The sequence below is a fragment of the Ursus americanus genome, chromosome 9 (assembly GCF_024610735.1).
Source record: "Ursus americanus isolate L20-20 chromosome 9, mUrsAme1.1.p, whole genome shotgun sequence".
NCBI classification, from domain to species: domain Eukaryota; kingdom Metazoa; phylum Chordata; class Mammalia; order Carnivora; family Ursidae; genus Ursus; species Ursus americanus.
The window spans coordinates 58144296-58161179 of record NC_142135.1 but is presented as its reverse complement, the minus strand read 5'-3'; the positions used below and the strand labels follow the sequence as shown (position 1 = coordinate 58161179).

The window sequence follows — 16884 nt, the reverse complement described above, 5'->3', positions numbered from 1 at the left end:
GTATCCCTTTGAGTTGGTATTTTTGTATTCTTTGGGTAAATACCCAGTAGTATGATTGCTGGATCCTAGGGTAGTTCTATTTTTAACTTTTTCAGGAACCTCCATGCTGTTTTCCAGAGTGGCTGCACCAGTTTGCATTCCCACCAACAGTCAAGAGAGTTCCCCTTTCTCCACATCCTCACCAACACCTGTTGTTTCTTGTGTTGTTGACTTTAGATACTCTGACAGGTATGAGGTGGTATCTCACTGTGGTTTTGATTTGCATTTCCCTGATGATGAGTGATGTTGAGCATCTTTTCATGTGTCTGTTGGCCATCTGTATGTCTTCCTTGGAAAGTTGTCTATTCATGTCTTCTGCCCATTTTTAATTGGATTATTCAGTTTTGGGGTGTTGAGTATTATAATTTCTTTATACATCTTAGACACTAAGGAGGCTTTATCTCTTAAGAAGTTTGTAATTTACATCATGATTCTTATGTGTTTTCCAGGATAGATTAAGGGGTCAGATACTTGAGTTCTGGATCAGTGAAACTTTGCTATGTTTATAGACTCAGACACAATATCAGCGTTTTTAATCGCCTTCACTTTACAAATAAGTTATTTATGAATTGAATTTTTCAAGAAAATCATTTAAGCAATCACATTTTCATTTCAGACACACTTTAAGATGAATATTTAATAGCTCTATTTCTCTCATTTTAGCTTGAAGACTTTCTTTATCAAGCAGTTTATGATCCAGTACTAATGATGAAATGCAGATGGCACCCTTACTATTTGAAAGATGTCCATAACTGAATCCATAGTAAATTGAGTAATATTTTGTAATCAAATCAGTACCCCAAATTATTCTGATTTATGAATTCTAATCTGATCTCACAATTTCTTTTTATTTGGCATTACACTTTGTATTTCACTTCACGATGTCAAAACAAGATATGCATGTGGTTGCAAAGTCAAATAGACTGAAGAGTCTGCTGCTGCATCTTTCCAACCCACCAATTTGCTCTTTAGACACAACGCTTTGAAAACGTTTGTTTCTAGTTCCTTTGTGATGCCTCAACAATCTCTTAACTTGCTCACTAGTGCTCACTGCTCATTAGTGTTTGTGTTTTCTTAATAGCTTTAGACAGTGTCTACTGACATCCTACTGATAGATGAAGGTTTATCTCATATATATCTCCCTACTTCACCTTCCCTTTTTGCTTACCTCCCCATCATTCATCACTATTCACACTTCTTCTACTGAATGCCTCTGCAATTGTAAACAACTTGTTAAATCTCTACTTCCTAGCCCAACAACCATAGCCAGTATCTCTTGACCTCTACTAGAAAAGATCAAGCCATTGATACACCACTTTTCTATCCATCTCTTCAACTTCAACCCATCTCCTTATTTCATATCTTCTGGGTTACAAAAATGGATATAACCTTTACATTCTTTCTTGTAATGCAATTAAGTCCCTGATTTGTCTATGGGTTAATTTTTATAATTGAAAGTTCAATGAACAGTTTAAAATGTATAATATTATGAATATGTAAATTTTGTTTCCTGCAAAGCCAAGTTGTGTGATTGGATTATATGTTTTCTACAGATCCAATGTCATGAGCACTGTGCCAAAGGAAACATTCTTATAGTCAGGTTCAAATGGATTCTCCTTTCTCTGTTCCACCACATGTCTTTACCATATTCCCAAGCTTATCAAAACTCTCATTCTATCTAATCAATCAAATCTCCTTCTCTCCCTAGGTCTGGATTGGTAAACCTTGGCCCCTTGCTCATTTCTGGATGAGTTACTCTTTATGTCTCAGTAAAACTATGATTTAGGGATTCTATGCCATTGATCTTCTGGTTTGGCACTTCTATCTCCTAAAGCCTATCTTGTCCTTTTTCATGATTTAGTTGGAACACTTCTTTAAATAACTTTAAAAATTGGTGAGCATCATAAAAACAGATACACAGACCAATGGGATAGAAGAGAAAGCCCCAAACAAACCCTCACATACATGGTCAAATGATTTTTAACAAGGTGTCAAAATTCAATGGAAAAAGGATAGTCTTTATAACCAATAATGCTAGGAAAACTGGATATTCATACTAAAAATGAAGCTGGACCCTTACATTACATCACATGCAAAAATTAATGGATCAAAATGAATCAAAGACCTAAACATAAGAGCTAAAACTATTAAATTCTTATAAGAAACATATAAGGAAAGCTTCATCACATTGAACTTAAAAAGACACCAAAAACATAGGCAATAAAAATAGATAGATGTCATCAAAATCAAAAGCTTTAGAATATCAAAGGGCCCTATCAACAGATTGAAAAGACACCCCGCAGAATGGGAGAAAATACTTATGAATCATATAACAAGATACTAATATCCAGAATACATAAAGAACTCCTACAACTCAACAACAAAAACAAGCCAATTAAAAAATAGGCAAAGAAAAAAAAAACATAGACAAAACCAAAGTGTTACAATAAAACCTTATATTTCAAATTGGGAAAAAAAATAGACAAAGAACTTGAATAGGCAGTTCTTCAAAGAAAATATACAAATGCTCAATAAACAGAGAAAAAGATACGCAACATCACCAAGAATTAGGGAAATAAAAATCAAAACCACAACGTGATACCACTTCATACCTCAGGATGGCTATTATAAACAAACAAACCCCAAAATAACACGTGTTGGTGAGGATGTGGAGAAATTGGAATGCTTGTGTGTTGCTGGTGAGAAAGTAAAACAGTGCAGCTGCTGTGGAAAACAGTATGGCAGTTCCTTAAAAAAATTAAACATATACCAGAAATTCCACTTCTGGGTATTATCCAAAAGAATTTAAATCAGGGACTCAAACAGATATATGTACACCAATGTTCATAGCAGTATTATTCACAATAGCCAAAAGGTAGAAATAATAAAACTTCCATTGACAGATGAATGGATAAGCAAAATGTGATACATACATGCAATGGAACATTATTCAGCCATTAAAAGGGGTGACATTTTGATACATGCTACAACACGGATGGACCTTGAAAACAAGTGCTGTAAACCAAACACAAAAGTTCAAATATTGTATGATTCCTCTATGAGGTACCTAGAATAGTCAAACTCATAAAGGTAGAAAGCTGAATAGTAGTTACCAGGGTCTGAGGGAAGGGAGCAATGAGTGTTGCTTAATGTGTATAGAGTTTCAGTTTGGGATGATGAAAAAGTTCCGGAGATGAATAATAGTGGTGGTTGCACCAAAACTGAATGTACTCAATGCCACTTAACTATACATTTAAAAATGGTTAAAATCATAAGTTGTATATTATGCCTATTTTACCGCAATAAACGATTACAATTGTATGGAAAAAATTAAGCTACTCAGAATAGTTTAAAATAATAAATGAAAAGAAAATATTTTGACTTCTTGAAAGTTTAAAAATCTCTTTAATTTTCCCTCAGATTTTATTGACAGTTTAGCCAAGTATAGAATTCTAGGTCTAAAATAGTTTTTATTCAGAAATCTGAAGACTTTTTGCCAGTAAGAAGTCTGATGACAACCTGATTCTTGTTCCATTTCTCTCAAAAGTTCTTAGAAATTAAGCTCGTGCTCTTAAAATAAAACGTACCCATTGAAGATCTAAGAAATTCAAGATGGCCTTTTCTCTTATGTTTTAAATTACAGATAAAGCTTCAGACTTAAGTTATAGGCATCTGATCCGTTAAAAAATCCAAAGATTGCTTATGGTATTTAAAAATAACTCATTCTCACTAACTTCAGAGCTCTGCAAGTAAGTAATCATACATATGAAACTATTAAGAAAAGATTTTCCATACGTATTCCAACAAGGAGTTTAAATCCTATATGGGTACTTGTTTCATTTTATGTTATGTTACAACTTAGAATAGTCAAGTCCTACTGCCTAATCAAGCATTATCGATCCTAATATTAAAAAATAGCATGAAACACCATGAAACTAATCATTGACTGAAAAGACAAAAAGCACTGTTGGGGCTGATTTTATCAAGGGAAACTGTGCAATATCTTTTGATACTGGAAATTTAATTAAAAGTAATATGTATTTCGATTTTTCTTTTTTTTTTTTTACATTGAGTGGCAAGACTGTCAAGCCTGAAGGCTTAAACACAAACCCGAAACAATTAAACTATATAATCAAAGCTAGACTTTTGAGGAAACTTTTGTCATATCCTTCTGCTCTGAGTTCATTTTCAGTAAAAGGAAGGCTAGTGATTTTAACCTTGTCGAGTAGTCCTCTAAATACGTATACATAATAGACATTCCAATCCAGACATTTATCAACTTATTTCTTTATATAATACTGCTTTTGTATTACTTATTGTACCAAAGAAACGTAGTCTTTTCTGCAACCAGAAAGTCAATGATGAACGCCCCTAAACAATACCAAGAAACATAAACAATATTACTGAGTATTACTTGTTCCTTAACTCTGTTTTCAATTTGTGTGTATTTTCAGATTGTTGGTTTCTGAATTTGAATTGAATTATCTTTGCTCCATAAAGCCATATAAGGTTTGGGGCCTAATTACCTTTGCATCTAACACCACAGCAGCACGGCCAGCAAGGTATGTTCCCATACCTGAATACAGAAACACAGCGATGTCTCCATGTGGGGGCTTCCTCACCACCGTTCCCTTGTTGGTCCTTAGGGCTCCAAGCACAACACATGCTTCTGTTGTGCAACAGTCTATTGAATTTTCTGCCTACTGGATTTAGTTTCACTTGATGTAATGCTATTACTTTTTTCCAGTGGTCAATGTTGTCTTACACATTTAGTAAACAGTCAAATTACATTATTTTGTTTTATGGAATTTCCACCTGCTTTTGAAATCTGGCAGCACTGAGACCGGAGAAAGAAAAAGGGACAAAAAGCAGTTAAATGCACCCATCTTACAGGGTCCACTGCATTTGGTACTGTTATTTTCTTTATACCTATAGCCCTCCTTGGAAATGGGAATTCACCCCATCATTACTTAGTTGTTAAACTCCCATCCCACCATAAACATAGACCTGCATCTTATTTTTTATGTGTGTGGAGACTTATAAACCATATAGTATATCTCACCAAATCTAAAGAACACTATAATCTAAGAAATAGGACACACATGTCACTTTTAACATTTTATATTCATGTGGTACTTCATATCTTATGAATCATATTTTATATATTTAATCACATTTGATATTCAAAGAAATTGCATGAGAAGAAAATTATTAGTCTTATTTTACAGATGAGAAAACGGAAGCTCAGAGAAGTAGAGGGATTTGCCTAAGGTCACATAACGATTGACCGTCAAGGCCAGAAAGTTAACCCAGCCTTCTGAAACCAAGTGCATGCTTTTGCAAGTATCTAGCACCTCTTCTTCCCCGCGGTTCTTACCCAGGTATTACAAGGGGGCAAGTTAAAAAGAGAGCAACAGTTCACAGGACTCTCAGTGTTTCAGCGTGTCGTATTTCAGAGAAGTGAGAAAAACAGCCCACAGCCTGACAATCCACACTTTCCTCGGGCTTGCACCAGCCTCCACTGTCAGCCTTATTACTCTCTAGCATCTTGCATGCACTTTTGTTCTAGCAACTTCTTTCCTAAGAAATGTTAAAAATTTAAATTGTTACCCAAATTTTGTTATCAATTCACTTTGACCAAATGCCCATTGTGAGTAAGCTACTTAGAGAACAAAAAGAGAATAGAAAAACGTATATTACTTCCTTACATTACTTCTGTGGTTGCTATCTTTACATAATATTATCTTTATTAACCTTTAACACACTTTCAAGATAGCTCTATTCTCTTCCTTTTTGCAAACAAGAAACCTGAAGCTTAGAGAAGCTAAGTAACTTCCCCATTCTCATGACAATGTCCTCAGTTTGTTTTGAATTTCATAGATTGAAATTTCAAAGCTAGTGATTTTTAGTTTTTTCTTTACCAAATTTCTCTTAAGTTGCTTATCATCTAATTAGAAAAACAGATGTCTCTTGAAACTCTCTTTGAAAAGTAATTGTGAAATAGCATTTAATACACACAATTCGTTAGAAATCCAATGTCATATATGACAGATGAAAGTATGTCTATTCTAAATGCTACCATTTTCTAGGAAAAAAGTAGCAGGTAATGTGGTATAATTTAGGAGAGAACAAAAGTTCTGCCTACAGTAGTCAAGAAAGTTACTTCATGGAGTAAGTAGGATTTAAGTGAGGTTTTTCCAGAATTCTGGTTGATGGAGAAGGAAGGAGAGGGTATCTCAAGATAAGAACATGGTGTGGTTGAAAGAGTGAACTGGGCAAGGCTGAATCTCTGAGGGAAAGTGACTATAGGAATGAGTGTGGGGAATGAGGGTGGAAACACGAGGTAGAGTCAAATCGTGGAAAGGTTTGAACTCAGGCTAAGTAAGGGGTTGGACATTTATTTCACAGGCAGTAGGGAGAGACATTTGAACCCACGTTGATAGTAGTGTTTGGGGAAAGTGAGAGTGGGAAAGTGTTCATACTGGAGGGAACTGTGGAAATGGGGCAGAGTATGAGGCTGTGTGTGTGTGTGTGTGTGTGTGTGTGTGCGCGCGCGCGCACACGTGCGCGCATTCAACAAGGTAGAAGCCATTATGAAAGAAAATTCATAGTACTTGCTAAGTAGCTGAATGTGGGAGGGAGCAAGCCATGAGTTAAAGATGGTTGCCAAAGCTTTGATGCAGACAGTGGAAAGAACAGTGGTCAGGCATGGTGATCAAGGGGTGCACTATTTCAGATGAATTAATTTGAGGTAATGGCAGAATATCCAAGTGAGAAAATTTAATACACAGTTGGAAATGTAACACTAATTGCAATGACAAAGGATTAGAAAATGTGGCTTTCGGAGTCATATGAATATGGATGAAAGTCTTAGGGACAGCACTGGTCCCCACAGGAGGAAAAGGTAGAAGCATCAAGAAGGTGGATGTGGTCAACTTTGATTCTGGCTTTCCTAATTTCATCATTTCCATGCAACATTCTAAGGGGTAACCCCACTTGTGGTGGAAATTATTATACATTTTTAGCTATGAAAACTGCTCCTCTAGCTGTGATGGATATAAAATTGTTCATAAAGTGTGATAGCGTGAAGGAAATAAGGAAGGGATATCCAATAGGAACACTGAAAACTTTGTGAAATCCACACATTGCTTAAGGAAAAAATGCATGACTTTGTACAGCAATCATTTACTCTGAGATAGTCAAGTAAGTTTTCATTTAGACAGGAGACTTATTAGAATTTTAATTCTTTAAATCATAAATAATCTTGGGATATAGCAGTGGAATAGGCAGTCCAAATATTTAACAAGGTCAATGTTTATTACTTGATATAATACATATTTTCAACATAAAATGGGTCCCCAAGATATATAATGTGCATTATTATTTAAATGATCAAAGAGGGGGGCACCTGGGTGGCTCAGTATGTTAAGCATCTGACTCTTGATTTCAGTTCAGGTCATGATCTCAGGGTCATGAGATGGAGTTCTGCCGCAGCTGGCTAGATGTCAGGCATGGAGCCTACTTAAGATTCTCTCTCTCCCTCTCCCTCTCCCTCTGCCCCTCCCCACCCCTCTCTACAGAAATTAAAAAAAAAAAAAAAAAAAAGATCAAAGAAAGTATCACAGTTCTTAGGTGCCCATTGCCTTATGAGTTTTATTAGGAAAAAAGCTCTAATGAACTTTTTTTTTCCTTAAGAGTGTGAGAAAAGTAACTCTTTATTATGAACAAGTTCCATTTTTTAAGTCTAAGTATCTTTTTTGTTTTGTTTCACTTTTTTGTTTTAAAGAGGGGCTTATTAAATACTTTGGGGAGAACTCTCCCTATCTTGTAAAATGATATGTTAAAAATAGACAGTGTGGTTATCTTTAACCTCATTCTTTGATTGTATTTATCTTAAGTCACTGATTATTATCTCAATGTTACCTCCACTCATACTTATGTGATCATTCTTTAGACATGGATTTCTCTGTTTCCTCATCATTCACTCCAGTAGTACAATTTAAATGTTCCTCTTCCTATTTTCCTCTTTAATCATTTGTGTTACTCTTTTCCAAATTCCCTAATCTGGCCACATTCTTCTGGTAATAAAGTGTACAGAGTGGACTGTAATTTTCCAGGTCAAATCTTAACAGAGTCATTTAAATGTCAACAGCCACATTTATCAAATGGGGACGCCAGGAGTACTTTTACAGTTCTGCAAGCCAAACAATAATACTGTCTATGGGCACTCAAATCTCATGCTTCAGGGAGTAAACTGGAGAGTTTGTAAAGAGACAGCAAACTGTGTCTTCCTTCCTTGGCATTCACATTTCAGCTAATTCAGTTGGCTTTTTTAAGTGTGTGTGTGTGTGTGTGTGTGTGTGTGTGTGTGTGTGTGAATCTCCAGTTCCACAATTATTGGTAATTGCCATAGGCAACATAGAGAATTACATAAGCCGATAACTTTACACTGTATTGGAAGTCTTGTGCCCAGGAACAAGCTCTCTTAAGCTTGTTGTTCTTAATTGGTAAATTTCATTTTATGTATTAGATAGAAACATGCTCTTTTCAATTATTTCATGATATCCTATAGGGTGCCCTTCAAAATTTCAAATGAACTTTGTGCAGAATGATGAACTTTCAAGCTTTTTCGTGGGAATATAAGAATTAGAAATGTTTTATAAAGATTTTTTTTAAGATTTTTTTTTTTTTTTTTTGATAGAGAGAGACAGCCAGCGAGAAAGGGAATATAAACACGGAGAGTGGGAGAGGAAGAGGCAGGCTCCCAGCGGTGGAGCCCGATGTGGGGCTCGATCCCAGAACGCCGGGATCACACCCTGAGCCGAAGGCAGACGCTTAACACTGTGCTACCCAGGCGCCCCTAGAAATGTTTTAAATTAATGAAATCTGTAATACAGGATATGATGGGCCTTACACGAGATTTCTTTTGTGTCAATTGCTATCAAAGGCAGTTGTCACAATGATTGCATTAGGTAATTTCAACACAGTCTAAGAGAAGGCCACACTCCTCTTTGTGTGCAGTCTAACTAGCTAACCCCACCTGGTACCAGTGACGCACACCCACAGCTAATATCAGGGACTAGTTTTGGAGGGAAACACGAGTACTGAAAGAGGGATCTAGAAGGACTCTCTAATGCAGGTGAGATTTTATCCCCCTACTCCAATTAGCATTAACCACAAAGACGTGTGGTTGTGGTTTTTGTTGCTGTTCTCTGGAGAGGTTACTTTTCTGTTGCCCTCGCCTTCTTCTGTGGGGGAAAGGAATAGGATGGGATGGGTCACGGCTAACTTAAAGCTCAGCTCATGAGGATTTGCTTCCTTCATGAGGCCAACACGTCTGTCAATGCAGAGCCATGTGAACTGATCAATAGCTCGGGCATTGGGGGACTTATTTGATAGCAAGAGTAGAAAGTCCAATTAAATTGCTTTTGTGCCAGTTAGACTGATTTAACGGGCTGAATTTCCATGTTTGAATTTCCATCTTTTCTCCCCTGTGTGATTATCGCTGTGAGCAATATGATTAGCTAAATCAAATATGAAACACGACAAATCCTAAAACCTACTTGGGTGTGGTTTAGTTATGCATAGAATAGAAGTGGTGGCTGGGGGTGTAAGAAGTAGTCGTTTCAAAATTTTTATTTCTGTATTTTAAATTCCAGTCAAAATCACTTGTTCTTGTGTTCCAAAACATACTGTTTATTAAAACAAGTCTTCATTTTTTTTTCATTGAAAACGATTAGATTAATAAATAGAACCAAACACATAAAATGCACATTGACAATATTTAACTTCAAATAATATATGTAGTATAATAATGTAATTATATAAGGTGAAATAATGAATATGTGTCCTAATTAGCATATATATTCAGTTCCATAAACTGACAATTTGCTGGTAATTGAGCAACCTGAAGGGTAAAGTTATTGAAAAAAACATCATTCTTTCATTTCCATAATATATTTTAAGGAAAATATGCTTATGTTTGAGTTTGTAACCCTTCTCATAAGTGTCTATCAATTTTCCCTAGTTATATCCATTCATTTTTAATACTTAATGCTTTTCAGTAATGACTATGTTAAATTCTTGATATAATTTTAGTGAATATTCAATGCTAGGGTGCTTTTAAAAATCTCTGATTTTACATTTATTACCATAATATATTTTATTTAGAACAAAATATTAAAGCATGGCCTTAATTAGTAGTGAGAAATGATACTTTTAAGACTACAGATCCTAGTAATGATTAATATTTCTGCTTGATACTGCAAGGAAGGTTTTAAAGGTTCAAGTTGCCAATTACTGGGAAGACCAAGAAATACGGCAGCATACTTTCTGGCATTCTGAGAAATCATGGCATACTTCCTATTGGAAGTATGTCTCTGTTGAATGTACTGTCAGCTCAGACTTTATTCTCAGAAGGGAACAAAGGCACTGTTAGAATATCTATAACAATTTAAGCCCAATTGCTTTTTTGAGTCCTAGATCTACGCAGACATTTTTCAGAAAAGACTATGTGGGGAACTAATTTAATTTTGCTTGTTGTGGTTGTGATCTTGGCTTCTGGCAGACAAGGTCCTTGCCTGGCCATGAGAGACAAGTTACATCATTATATTCACTTTTTGCTTATAATGATGTGAAGTCTGGGGCTGACAATAATGCCCTTGTATTTGCAAAGAGGGCTCTTTTCACTCGTGACTGGTTGTACTTCCTCTACTACTGGACATTATTCCATTTCCTACTTACCCCAAACCCAGATTATTCTAAGAGCCCCAGAAGCCTTCTGATCTACCACACTGGTGGTATGTTCACAATGTGGAGCTGTTTAGTCCTTTTGGGTGGATAGCGATTCACACAGGTACCTCCCCTATGTAAGCCCGAAAGCCTTTATCCTAGTCCATGGCGCCACGCCTCATCCCAAATGTACCCAGCCTCGTGGGGTCAGATCACAGACAAACGTCATGCAGACAACTGGTGAGTGGTGTGGGTGGAACAGCATCGATCCAGCTATTGGGAAAACAAAAGGCGTATGTCCTACCTCCATCCTTTAGGACCAGGCCCACATTGTTTTCTTCTCTTTCCTTTTCTTTTCTTTAGGCAGATTGTGTTTGGCAGCTCCTACGTTTATCTTAACCAGATTTCCATCCTGAAAATTAAACATAATATTGTATACGATATTTTCCCACACGAAATTGAGACAACCTAGTGAAAGAGGCAGAAAGGTAGTATCAATGTGGGGTGAGGCAGAGGAGACGTAGTCTAAAATTTTAAGGTCACACTGCCTCAGTCAAATTCCAGTTCTGATAGTGTGATCTTAGGCAAATAATTTAAATTCTCTCTAGGTCACTTCCTTCATTAAACAGAATAAAAAGATACGACCTACCTCAAAAACTATCATAAGGAATAAATTAGCACATACCTGGAAAGAGTTTAGCCCAGTGCCTGCCATGTAGGAAAGGTCTTGGTAAAACTTACCTGTTATTGTTACACAGCACAGATACATAACAGACATAGGACCAAGATCTAACTAGGAATCCAATCCTTGTTTCATCACGTCCCAGAAGAACAATTGCCTTTCAGATCCTAAGTAGTATGTTTTTGAAATTTGCAGTTCACTGGCCCCAGAAACCCCTCATCCTAAGCCTCTTGGATTCCTACAAAGAAACTAAGTTCTAGACTCCTGATGTCTGGAAGTATCACTAAGGATGGATGCAAACACGGTACTTACATTCATGCTGCTACATGGCAGGAAAATGTTGTGTTTAAGCATCTGGCATCTTTCAAAAAGTTCATGCTCGGTACAAGAACTGTTAAAAAAAAATACAAATTCAGTCAGTCTAGAGCTTATCTCTCACTTTAAATCTTCAAAGGACAGCCAAATCTGTCTCAACTAAATTCAAAAGAATCAATGAGATAGTACTTATCTCCTCAATGAAGAACACACAGACAGCTCATTTATTTTTCAAGCCTTCACTGCAATGTGCAAGTGTAGGATTTCAGTGGCTGCTAAGATTCTGAGAGTTGCTCTAAACCATCCCAGCTTTCCTACATTTTCCTTTAGAAGGGCAGAAGAAAGCATATCGGTTTAAGAATGTGGTAAATTCCAATTATTCCTCAGTGGTTGCTTTCTTGTATGATGATAAGTATGACAGTAGTATTAGCCCCTATTTTTAAAAAGTGTAGTTTCAACCTACCTATATATTTATGATAAAAATGTAAAGTAGTGTCCTCCTGGTGCTGATGTTTAAATAAGATTAATATTCATCAATCTTTTGGTATAATCAGATTACGCCAAATAAAACAAAGCCTGCCTCTCAAACTCTTAGAGATAATTTCTTTAGCTTGTTAATGTATATCCTCCTAGAATACACAACACACACACACACACACACACACTTACATAAATGTTTGTAAATTTTCCCCTTTAATGGGGTTTGCATCATTTTTAAATATTCTTCTTTTAGAACTGGTTTTTGTTTGGTTTTACTCAATATGTCATACACTACGTTCCATTTGACCTTTTAAAAAAACTTAAATCCAACCTTAATTCTTCAGTCTCCAAAAATGTAATTTCTTACCATTATGCTTCTAACATTTTAAAATATGTTCATCCTCAAGCCTTTATTACTTTATTCTAATCTATACAGGCTCTCTCTGCAAGTCAATTCGTCAAAGAAATTCCAACTTGAATCACTGAAGTGTAGTCAGTAATGATGTTATTCAGGTTATATTAAATATTTTCAAATGCTTTATTCAACAAAAAAATACCAAAAACCTATTATGCTTGATATCTTTTGTGTATATAAATACATATTCCAATACACCAGCATTATGATGTATGAGGAAACACTTCATCTAAATTTTATCTGCTGATGTGCACAAGACTATTGCAAGTTAAACTTAAAGTTATTTATTTCACCAAGCATTATGAGGGAAGCATTTTGACATACAAAACATTTATCCCCTTTCTTATTAATACAATTCCATCAAAACCAAGGTAAATCTGAGAAATTAAAATACAAACAAAAATAATGTTTCCATAAATATCAATAAATGTAGAAAAAACAAATGGCTTAAGGAGCAATGTGAAAACATGTCTGACTTTTCAGCTAGATCATTTTCATTTTTGCTTTGGAGAACAACTGAAAAAGATACAAAACTGTATATACTAAGACAGTAGAACCACGTGGTGATAATCAACACAAGAGTCTTTGCAGCCATCCCGAATTCAAGCTGTGCATATGGAGAACTCAGCTATCCCAGACAAATTGTATACTAGGGTTATTCTCCATAGCCTATTTGGGCCATGAGTAATTTATTAACAGAATTATATTTTATTTCCAAAGACTGTTTTTCCATAGCATTGCGTGCTTATAGACACAACTGAGGCATGATGGGTATGTTATTCCTAGCACCCTACTTCCACAAAACGGAGACAACAGCAATGTCTTCCAGCCAATAGATAATTTGATCTCTTGACAAATGATCACTTAGTAGGAAAATGGATTTGGATTTCTAAACTCTAATGGAAATTTAAGGTAAAAAAAAATTAACGAATACTTCTCAAATTATTAAATTCTGACTGCAGTGACCAGTAATGTTGATGTAGGGCTAGTAAAGTAAGGGGATTTTCACCACCTCTAAAATTTATGAAAGATTATACCACTTAAATGTAGGCACACTTGAAATGAATCTTAAGTGCTCTTTCTGGACTTAAAATATCTTATACATTCTATCCATTTACAACGAGGGCCTGAGAGAAGTTACAAAATAAATGTTTGGTGGATAAATAGGTTATCTCTTACATATATGGCTTTGGGTTAAATGTCAGGAATGCAAACAAAGTGATATAGAATCTATCCTGGAGAAACTTCCTTAAACAGTTAAGACCCGTACAGGGGGAATACATATATTCTTTAGGAAGGCAGAAGATGATATGCCTTTAAAAAGATAGCTCCAACCATGTGCTATAAATCAAAGGGGAAGAGTCGGAGGAGGCAGAGTTTGAAGTGGGACCTGAAGTGCTGGAATTATTTTGGATATGAGAAGGGGAGAGGGGCATCCTTGAAGGAGAGATTTTCACGTACAAGAGCACACTGGTAGGGAATGGGGAACTAGGGAAGCTTTGTGATCAGGGAAATGAGATGGTCAGGGTTGTGCTTCGGGAAAACCAATCTGCAGAAAGCAGGTGAAATGTGTAAGAAGGTGGAAAGACCTTATGTAGGTGCAGGAGTGGACATCCTTCAGGTCCCTGGAAATGTGGACTCGAAGCTTGGAAACAGGTCAGGGTTGGTGATAAAGGTGTGGGAATCTGGAAGTCCTCTTTCTCTTCCTAGTGTTCATACTTGAGAAGCCTCAAGAAGAGCAAAGGACAGGTCCTGGGCGGAGGGTGATATACAAAACATCCTGCCCAACATCTGGCACGTGAGGGGTGGGCGGAATCACCCAGCACAAGCTAAGGCCTATGGGAGGGGTGAGAAATCAAGGCATAGAGATCCCTAGATGATAGTACTTCCCAGTACACCTCAGGGCCACTAAAACAGAAGCAAGGACTAAATGAGATATATTTAAAACTGAGTGCATTTTGTCTCTCTTCAACAGCCATCTTTCTTGGCCTGAAGAAACTCAGAAGGGAGTCCCAGCTTTAAAAATACTCTCCTGGCCTATATGCTTTCTTATAGGGTGTTTCAAGCTACTGTTTTCCTAAAAGCCCCTCTAACTGTGACGGTTAAGGAGTACAAGGGTCAGGGAACTGGAGAGCCCAGTGATGTTTTTATTCAAGTTCATTCTGTCTTTACCGCGCCCTGAAGGTAGGGAAAGGTCTGGGTGTCCACCAGGCGGCCTCGCCAAGGAGGAACTTGGCACAAATTCTCCAGATCGCAGGGAAAGCGGGCAAAAGAAAGCAAGCTAGAGTACGAATAGCGCCCCCGTGGGAAGCAAGAGTTAAGGCTGCCACCAACCCACCCGGCTTTTCCCTCAAACCCAGGAAAGAGGGATTACGGGGGCTGGCTACGGCCCCTAAACGGAGCTGGAGGTGCTGGAAGGAAAGTCAGATCCCATCTGCGCTCCCGGATAGCCCTGCACTCCTCCGGGAAAATACTCCGGGCCCTATCGCTCAGGAGCGATCTCTCCTCACCCCAGGTCCCCGGGACCGACTAGCGGGCCCCGGGTCAGGGTCGCGTCAGGGCGGGCGTGGGGAGAGCCCAGCGGCTGGAAGCACAAGGGCCCAGGGAATCCCGCGAAGCCAACCCAGCGCTCGTCGGCGGGGCGCCCCGGGCTTTCCCCGCTGCCGGGTGCGCGGCGCCCGCCGAATGCGGACCTCCAGCTCCGCAGAGCGAGCCACAGAGGGAAGCAGGTGGGTGTGGAGCGGGGCCGGGGCCCGAGGGAGCGAGAGGCGCGCCCGAGGAGAGGGAGGCGCCCGCCGAGGTGTGGGCGGTGCCCGCCCGCCCGCGCCCCGGCCGCGCCCTGGGCTCGGGGGCGCTGTCCCAGGCCGAGCGCACAGCTCCCGCCCCGCAAGGCCGAGCCGGGGCGTCCCCGGCGGTGCCCGGCCGCCCGCCCAGCCCCGCCACGCGGGCCCGCCGCCCACCTCGAGAGCCGCGAGCGCCCGGGAGGAGGAGGAGAAGGAGGAGGAGGAGGAGGAGGAGGAGGAGGAGGAGGCGGCGGCGGCGGCGGCGGCTGCTGCCCCTCCAGCCCGCGGGTGCGCGGAGCGCGGGAGGAGGCGGAGCGCGAGGCGGGGTGGCCGCGGGCGGGTGTGCGCGCCGGCCCGGCGCCCCCGAGCGCCCTGCCTCGCCTCCCGCGCCCAGCCTCTCCCGGGCTCAGCCACAGACACACACCCACCAAGCACCCACCACCCACCGCCCCCGCCGACCGCCGCCACCTCTCCGCCGGCAGCCCGAGCGAACTGCAACTCTTCGGCCCGCGCGGCTCGCCTTCCCGGCTCCTTCCGCGCGGCGAGCTCAGCCCCGCTCGATTTTTCCTTTTCTATCCCAGCCCTCTCTCGTCTGGGCGGCGGCGGCGGTGGCAGGGGGATGGGGGCTCGCGTGGGGAAGGGGGCGAAGATCGATGAAGATTATTGTTCTTTTTAAGGATACCTTAGCTTCCTCCCGCCGCCTCTCCTTTGAGCTTTCCTGCTAGAGACCGCGAACAGAGTCAGGGATGTGAGGAGAGGGGGAAAAACGCCAGGAGCTCCAGCCAGCTGGGGAGACCCTCCTCTCCGTGGAGGGGAGGGGGATTTCCAGCGACAGATCATTGGCGAAGGGGACCGTCGCAGGGAGAGGAGCCCCGGAGGGAGCGGGGAATCCCACAACCCTTTGTGGCGCCCGAGCCCGTGCCGCCCGCTGAGCGGGGTCTGTGGGAGCTAGGTAAGTGAAGGGGCATTGCTGCTCCCCGAAGGGGTCTTCCTTTAAGAATGAATCGTCGCGGGCAGCCTAGCCAGACTTGAGTTGCTAAAGGAATTGGAAACTGCCATATGGCGCCGAGCGGACTTACACACAAAGCTGAGGCTGACTTAGCCCTGAGAGGCTTGTTCATGTAAGGCTCCGTCCCCGTGGGGAAGGCGCTCCGGTGTCAGCCCCTGGGAAGGTTCTGAGCAGCCTGCCTGGGAAGGGATGGGGAATGTTATTTCGAGGAGACGAGCTCTTGTTGCCTTCTGTTCATTTGTTGGTAAATGCCACACTCACATGCACACACTTGTGGGACCGGATTTAGGGAGGGTGATGTCTCGGATGTATGAACAGTCCTCAGAGCACAGAGACATGCATGCATTTTATCCTTCAAGCGGTGCGCGTTCTCCGTTCGGTAGCGAGGTTCCTGAGAGGGAGAACCGAGTCTCTAAGGAAAGAGCTTCAT

At 40.0% G+C, this 16884-nt stretch overlaps 1 protein-coding gene across 1 annotated transcript in view; it reads left to right on the top strand.

Annotated features, from left to right (window-relative positions):
• Nucleotides 1-15892: 15892 nt before the first annotated feature.
• KCNB2 (potassium voltage-gated channel subfamily B member 2) overlaps nt 15893-16884 on the top strand; it is a 387449-nt gene continuing 386457 nt past the window's right edge. The window contains exon 1 of the mRNA XM_087864817.1: nt 15893-16397. The gene's annotated coding sequence lies outside the window, so the exon portion shown is untranslated. The remainder of the gene's footprint in view (nt 16398-16884) is intronic.